This window comes from Phragmites australis, chromosome 5, assembly GCF_958298935.1.
Source record: "Phragmites australis chromosome 5, lpPhrAust1.1, whole genome shotgun sequence".
In the NCBI taxonomy this organism is placed as follows: Eukaryota; Viridiplantae; Streptophyta; class Magnoliopsida; order Poales; family Poaceae; genus Phragmites; species Phragmites australis.
In genome coordinates this window covers 34029266-34037339 of record NC_084925.1, presented here as the reverse complement: position 1 = coordinate 34037339, position 8074 = coordinate 34029266, and the positions used below count along the sequence as shown (strand labels likewise).

Below are 8074 nucleotides of genomic sequence, written 5' to 3'. Positions count from 1 at the left end.
ATAGAAATGGTAAACAAGAATAATCTTCATAATATAAGATACTTGATACACATTTGGAATACAAGACAAAGATGGACACCAGTGCATTTCAAACATGAATTCTATCTTTTCATACAAAGCATTGCAAAAAATGAATCAACAAATGCAAAGTATAAAGCAAATGTTGGATTTACATATAGTGTTACTAGCTTTCTAAAGGAGTATGAGAGGATACAAGAAACTATATTTGACAGCAAAGAGCATTCAGATCATGAATCAAACACAAAAAGACCATCAAAGCTTTGATCTGGATATTGGATAGAAGAACAAGCAATGCTGGTATACAATAGAAAATTTTTCAGAAAATTTCAGTTTCAGCTCAAGGGTACAACAAAGCTAGATGTTACAGTCATAGAGAGGAAGAAGACATATCATGTTTACAAATCAGATTATCACAAAAAGAAAGAACATAGAAGCAAGACTTATATTGCGCTGATAGACTTAAATGCAGAAGAGTACGCATGCATTTGTGCGAAATTTGAGAAAGATGGCCTCTTGTGCTCACACATCCTATAAGTAATGTTGGAAAAAAAAAATCAAAGAGATTCCAGATAAATACATAATACAAAGGTGGAGAAAAAGAGAAAGGAAGAAAGAAATATCAAGCACATCAAACACACCTGTGGCTGATAATGTAAGTCTGAGATTCAATATACACTCCAGAAGGCTTGCAGATATTGCATCCAAACGGGCAAGAACAAAAGGCAAATACAACTTTGTGCTCACAGAAATTGCAAGAATGAAAGAGCTAATGGACAGCATTGATGCTGAAGAACAGCCACAAAGTTCAACAGACTATATGTAATCAAATGGAAATGTACAAGACCCAGATGTGGCAAATACAAAAGGGAGACCATTGTTCAATAAAAGATGAATGCCAACTGTTGAAAAAAAATACTAAGTGAGCAAAAATACAATTGTGGACATTGTGGAGGGGCAGGACACAATGTTCGCGATTGTAAATTCAAACACCTACAGTTTGATTTGAGCAAAAAGAAGCAGAAGAGAAAGAAGAAGGACAGCAGCACTACTACAGAAGGTAAAAATAGAACCATTCTTGCAGCTTTTATAAAAAAATATAAGGTAACTAACAAAAAAATTATGACTGAATTTGTATCTTTTACTATAGTCTAATAAAGTATAGATTTGTAGAAGAAGGACAAGGACAGAAAGACAAGGGGAAGAAGAGAAATGCAAATGACAGCTCAACTCAAGGACAATGAGTAAAAAGCACGACAAAGGACTAAGCAAGGATTTATATCGATAATTTGTACTAGAAATAGCAACAATATTTCAGCAAGTATTGTCTGATGAACAAACTACAAAAGTACTATGATGATAGAACATTATGTAACTGAGTGCTTCAATACAATGTATTTCATATTATCTAAGGAACATATATGAGCTACTTCCCAAACAAATGTGCTGCGTATGTGCTACATTTTTACACTAATTCTTAACTCTCTAAGTTGTATTGCTGCCATTTCATACAATGACACAGTGAGCTTTTACACCCCCTGTCCAACTCGAAGATAATCTCCCTGTCAAAAAAAATGATCGATATTGGACCAACATATAAAAGCAAAGGCAAGACTCTTTATACTTCAGAAAAAAAATATAATTCCTAAAAAAATAAACACAAGAGGAAAACTAACCTCTGCATAGAAGTCCCTTACAACGCTAGTGTCGATGATGTTGTGCTCACTGAAAACTAGATCATTCACAAGTTGAATTCTGATGTTGGGTATATCATCTTGTGAAAATTCGGAGCGAAGAAGAGCCTTAGGTCTCCAAGGTTCCATAAACTTCATGACAAAAACTCCACAATCAAATCTAAAACAAATGAAACACAAGATATATTAGAAAAACCAAAAACAAAACCAGAAAATATAGGCACTAAGGTGAGACATACATATTGTTTTGTTTCATAATAGAAGGATATCCAATGCGAAAATTGTCCAAATGTACTGAGACTGGTGTTTGCACAAACTTATTCCACACATGCTTGAAAGAAATAATCTGAGTAAACTCAACAAAAGCTATGCATATTAGATTGAAACTTGTAAATTCATACACACATATCTTTTTCAGTAGAACTGCAAAAAAACACATATGCACACAAGCATTCTAGTAGTAGCTAGATCAAACAACAAACAACAAACAACCACATAGTTAGTTCAAAAACAAACACACACACACACATAGCTGTATTGCTGCCTTTTCATGCAATGACACAGTGAACTTCAACAATGTATAGTATATGACTCTAAGTAGGACAACAAAAGATCCCAAATACTTGCTGCAACAATTTAATCGGGTAAAAAAAGAAGGAAAAAATGGCAACAAAGAGATATCGAACATATTTGCTGAGAAATATATACAAAACATATACAAAGATATTGTGCAAGCTGTGGTCTGCTCAATAAATGTCATATCATTTTACACAAAAATATGCAGTCACTCTATATTATGAGGACTGCAGCAATACTCATCCACAGATCAAACAAAATCAATACAAACCCAGTAAGTGAAATGAGGGTATTGCCATTAATAGAACTATAAAATATTAACAGACCCCAATTAGTTGCTGCAACAATTTAATCAGGTAAAAAAAATAAAGGAAAAAATGACAACAAAGAGAGATACAAACATACTTGCTAACAAATATATATAAACATGCCCAAAAAATATCCAAACCCAGAAAACGCTCCAATCCCCGGGGACATACACATATACACTAACTCCACCACAAACATGCTCAGAAAATATCCAAACCCAGCCAACGTTACAACCCCAGCAGCCGCGGTCTAAATCCAATCCACCGACACCAATCCAAACTCAGCACTTCAGACTGCTCGGTGAGGTGACAAACAAGCAATTAAAAAAACACTTTCATGACTCAACATTAATGTAACCAACCTATTTATTGGCTATCGGATAAAAAATGAGAACATCAACAAACTACAAAAAGTAGCTAAAATAAAGCTTGGTGGCAAACTTCTAAAGCAATGAACAAACCACTGTCGCAACCATTCTTCCCGCAGCCACACGCACACAAACACACACACCACACACAAACTTATATACATATACATGTACACATACACATACACATACACAAAAAGAAAAGATATATTACTAACTTTCTTCTTACAAAAACTTGATAATCATCATCCTTGGAATACAAAGAATCAAGGAAAATAAACCAATTGAACTTCAAGTCAATAACAAAAAGGAAACAATGGTCACCTGACAGATAGGAAAAATCAGCTAAAAAAATTAGACATTATCATATTACAAATTGCAACAATTAGAAACATCATGAGAAATAAAGAGAGGATCGACCATATCAGCCTTATGCAACGCGACAACGCTGGCAGCTCCGTCAAAACATTTATTCACATAAGAGTAATCAGTGGTATCACTCAAGAGCACAGCCTACAGAAAAAATAATAACTCTTTATATACAGAAATTATAACAAAAAAATGAAGCCTATTCAATTGTGAATAACATAACAATTAAAACTCACACCAACACTGGAGAAAAAATAGTGCTTCCTTGACTTTGTAGGCCTCTCATCCAAGAAAAATTTACGGCAAAAGGCATTTATAACAAAACTACCAACTTTACCATAGAATTCCCAAGAAAATCATATTTGACATGGCAACCACCAATATCAATGGCATACTGGCTGCATAAAATGAAAAAAAAAATGCTTGACTATAAATTAAATATTCAGACATACACACATAACAATTAAAAAAAAGACAAAAAAAGGCTTGTCAAACTTACTTGTACCATATTGTGCTAGTTGCAAGGCTGCACACAGCAGCATAGTTCCTCCTCTCTTGAATATTGACAACAAATTTAGAAGCACTATTGATAACAATATTAGACAAAATATCAGGAGGAGCACTTGGACTGCTCCAACCAATAAAAGTACCCTTGACAGCAGCAGAATGTGGGATGTCCTTATTAACAGGCTTGAAACTTTGATGGTCATATATAAAAGACTTGTTGTAAAGATCTCAGATTTTGAACACGCTGACTTTGTCTTCTGATAAAAAAAAGGTGAATACAGATAATCATAAATAGTGTAATACATAGTTGAACTAATATATAATCTGTAGACTAATACATTGTTTGAGAAAATGTCCAACAGATCGTACCTTTGATTCAATACGCTGAGAGCGATTGGAAGGATGATTAGGAGAATTTTTTTCTAAAACATAATCATTCCTTTTCACTTCAGCGATACCTTTCTTGTATGAATCAGGACATTCATCAAAGAGTGAATCACAAGATGGATTGTTCGGATCAACAAAATTTAGTTTGTTATGGATATTTCTAAGCTTTGGCATAATCTTGGGCTTCTTAATTAGAGCATTTTCTAAAAGAACAAAAAAAACATAAAAACATATCATAATAACTAACCATAATCTATTTTGATATAACACAGATCATACCTATGACAAGAAGATTACCAGAAGATACTATACTTCTATTTTTAACAAATTCTGGTGTGCTCAGATCAACAACTGAAAATATAGGAAAATAAATAAAAATTATAACCAATGTAATAATTTACACAACACCAGGAATCCTACGCTATAACAACATAAAAACTAACCTAGCTTGCATAGTCTTTGAAACAACCTCTCGGTACTAGGATCCTTAACAACAAAAAGAAGCAAAATTACAATGAGATTATAACATACAACTCTAAAAAAATTATAAAAAAAAGATGTGATCTTAACATGTTTTCAGATTTTTGAGGATACATACCTTAAAGTCAACTTTTTCAGGATTCCTCTTGCTGCTCATGGTTGTGAAACATTTATCATTAGGTTTTGATTGTGTCGAGATAAAGAGTTTTCAACAACATCAGCCCAAAAAAAAATCGCCAAAAAAATGAAAAAATTCAAGACAAATTCTAAAAAATATAACAAATAAATTCATAAAGAAAAATGTAGAAAAAACATACTTCAACAATGTCTACATCAAGCTTTCACCCAGCCTTGAGGGACAAATTTAGGTCAATATCAGGAATTTCGCCTTTACACGCTTTTTTGCATGAAACTATTGGAGACAACTTCAAGCTATTATTTGGGTTCGGATTCACAGCATTCTTGTTACCTATTTTGGAAGAAAAAATAGCAATCTTAGCACATATATAACAGAGCAACCTCACCACTAATTTTTTTAACTAAAATATAATATGACAGATGCAACATCAATGTTCAGCCAAAAACAAGAAAAAAGATTGATCAATAAATTTTATTCATAGCAAAACAGATTAAAAATGTCTCTACCTTATGTATTCATTGATAATAGAACAAAAACAAAATTACTTGTCTCAATCTGCAAGGTGCATATTGTTATCAAACAAGACAGTTTAGCAATGGTGAAACCAGAAAAGAGCAACTTTGTCACAGAAACACAAAGTCATTTAGCAAAATATCAATCCTCTATAACATGTACACTTTCCAAAACAAAAACTTTGCGAAACCATCTGATTTTACAGAAGGTAGCAAAAGAACTGGCCTGAACAGTTCAATTAATTAATCTTTTGAGGTGCACTAAAAATTAAATCTAAACAAGGTAGCTCATTTTGTTATTCATCCCTTGATAAACTACAGAGTACAAACCATCTTTAAACAATACAGTAAAAATACCCTTTATGTGAGACAACATACATGAAGGCATAATAAAAAAAAAAGATTGTATTTCTTAACACATAACAGACAGAAACATAAATGGAGCAAATAACAAAGGTATCACAGAAAAAAGATTGTATACATAAATAAAGCAAATAAGAAATGTATCACAAAAAAAGCAAAAAACATGAAAGAATAAAAACACAAAAAGAAAAGAAGAATAGCGACAAACCCAAAGAAGGATCAAGTTGTCGTTCATCATCAATCATCTTTGCTCTCGCTTCTTTGAATAACAGCAGCATTTTAAAAATTAAATCTTCACAACTCAATTGAGCTTTCTTAGATTGTTCAACAAAATAATCTACAAAAATCTAACATAGATCATCTTTAGTCTGTGAAGGAAAGAAAAAGTCACTGTTAAAACAGTGTCAGTGTAAGAAACAAGAATATTGAAATTGTAAATAAAAGTATGAAGAAAGCACAATAAAACTAAAAAAATACCCGAGGGGAAAGAAAAGAACCAAAAGAACTCTCAACTATAGACATAAAATCAGAAGACATTGAAACTATGTCAAAAGTTTTCTGATCATATTCAGCAGAGACGTGTGTGGAGGTTGGCTTTGATTTCTTGTCATGCATAATATTTTTGCTTTGAGAAAAAAAAACTGTAAGTGATCATAACAATTAAAACAGCTAAAAGACATATAAAAAAGGACATACCTTGACATTCATGATATCAGCAAGAATAGAAGCATCCAACTTCCTCTTCAACTTTTTGGTTTTCTGAAAAAAAGAAAAAAAAGCATGGATAAAAAAGAAACTGGAGTTAACAACATGCAGAGATAAAAAAAAAGAGAATTTAAAATGACAGTAAAACTCATAAAAAGGCTTACATCTTTCTTGTACAACTCAAAAATTGCATCATCTAATGCAGAATACTCCCTATGCTTGTTTCGATTCAGACCATAAGATGATTTTAATTGGTCCCCATCATAACCATACTCATCGGGGATCAATTCATTTCTATCACCGTTACCCATCTGAAAAATGAGGACAAAAAACATTCTCTTACAAAAAAAATTGGCAGTGGCTGTAAGTATGCTGCACATAGAAAAAAATATGTGCTAAAAATTTATACACATCTATGACTAAAAATGAACATACTACATACAACATTTAGCGGATCAGCATGTGTTGCGTGTAATTCACAGAAAAAAATAGAGAGAGAGAGGGTGAGAGAGAGGGGGAGGCAAGGAACTCTCCTTCACACAGGACACATCAAAGTTTACGCTGAAGCAATATAAATCACACACAATGAGCTATATCTATGTCACCAATGACCAGGATACGGAAAACACAATGGCAAGCACGACCAGCCAGCAGAGCCGCACCATGGACAACACGGTCACACCAACACACGATAAAGCACAAGATTCAACGGCAACAGAAACTTCCTCACCTGGAAAAAAAATCGCTACTCCCCATCGCCACCATAAAAGCACAAACAAATCAGAAGGGATTAAAACCAACAAAAACTAGTTAGATCAAATGAAGCAAAAAAATCAAAATAACCTTACCGAAGTGCAGAAACAACTAATTGCATCTCCCCATACCTGGCTGCTTTCAACAGACCAAACCCTAGCGGTGAAAATTAACCAAAAAAAAAGAAGAAATTAAAGGAGCGCCAGTGGAGGAGCGTGTGAGAAGAAATCAACAATAACACACAGATCAGCATACTTACAGCCACCGAGTGGACCACTCACTGGGAGTTGAATGGGCGCGCGATCTAGACGAGGAATGGAGGATGAGGAGAGGGAGAAAAGAAGAGACAGAGAGCGCAGAGTCTTCGAGAAAAATGAGGACAGAGATACCAGCCTGCTGGTTAGGACAACTATCGATGCAAAAGAGAGGGCGTGGAAACTGAGGTTGGAAATTTTAACCGGCTGTACAGGTTGGCCTCCTTAACGGGTTGTGGTGCAGGTCCATTAACCAATAAGGAAAAAAATCCACAATAGTCAATCAAACTGAGTGCGATTTTCAAAGCAAATCAAACGGCTACAAATTTGACAGATTTTTCATCAAGAATCTGTTGACAGATAAATAGCAAAAATGTTAAATTAATCTTTGTAAAAAGCAAAATTTCTCTTAATACTGGTTAATATATTTTCTATTTTTAGAAAAACATAATACATGTGTTGTGATAAATTCATTTTTCCTGATCAGCCTAAAACATCTTTTTTCTTATTTATACACAAATTTGCTCACATTAACAAATATACAATATTTCTTATAATAGATGATGATATATATCCATTTAACATCACGATATTGCTTTTTTTTAATTAATATTAGCCTACCATAGAAGTTGCTAAAAAGC

At 33.4% G+C, this 8074-nt stretch overlaps 1 long non-coding RNA gene across 2 annotated transcripts; it reads right to left on the bottom strand.

The window, feature by feature from the left end:
* Positions 1-465: 465 nt before the first annotated feature.
* On the bottom strand, positions 466-2029 carry LOC133917604 (uncharacterized). 2 transcript variants are annotated; one of them, XR_009909703.1, is made up of 3 exons: positions 1952-2029; positions 1695-1872; positions 466-549 (listed from the first exon to the last, which is right to left on the bottom strand). It is a non-coding gene; the product is annotated as an uncharacterized LOC133917604 (long non-coding RNA). The 2 variants fall into 2 exon arrangements; XR_009909702.1 differs by lacking the exon at positions 466-549 and adding an exon at positions 1427-1580.
* Positions 2030-8074: the final 6045 nt, after the last annotated feature.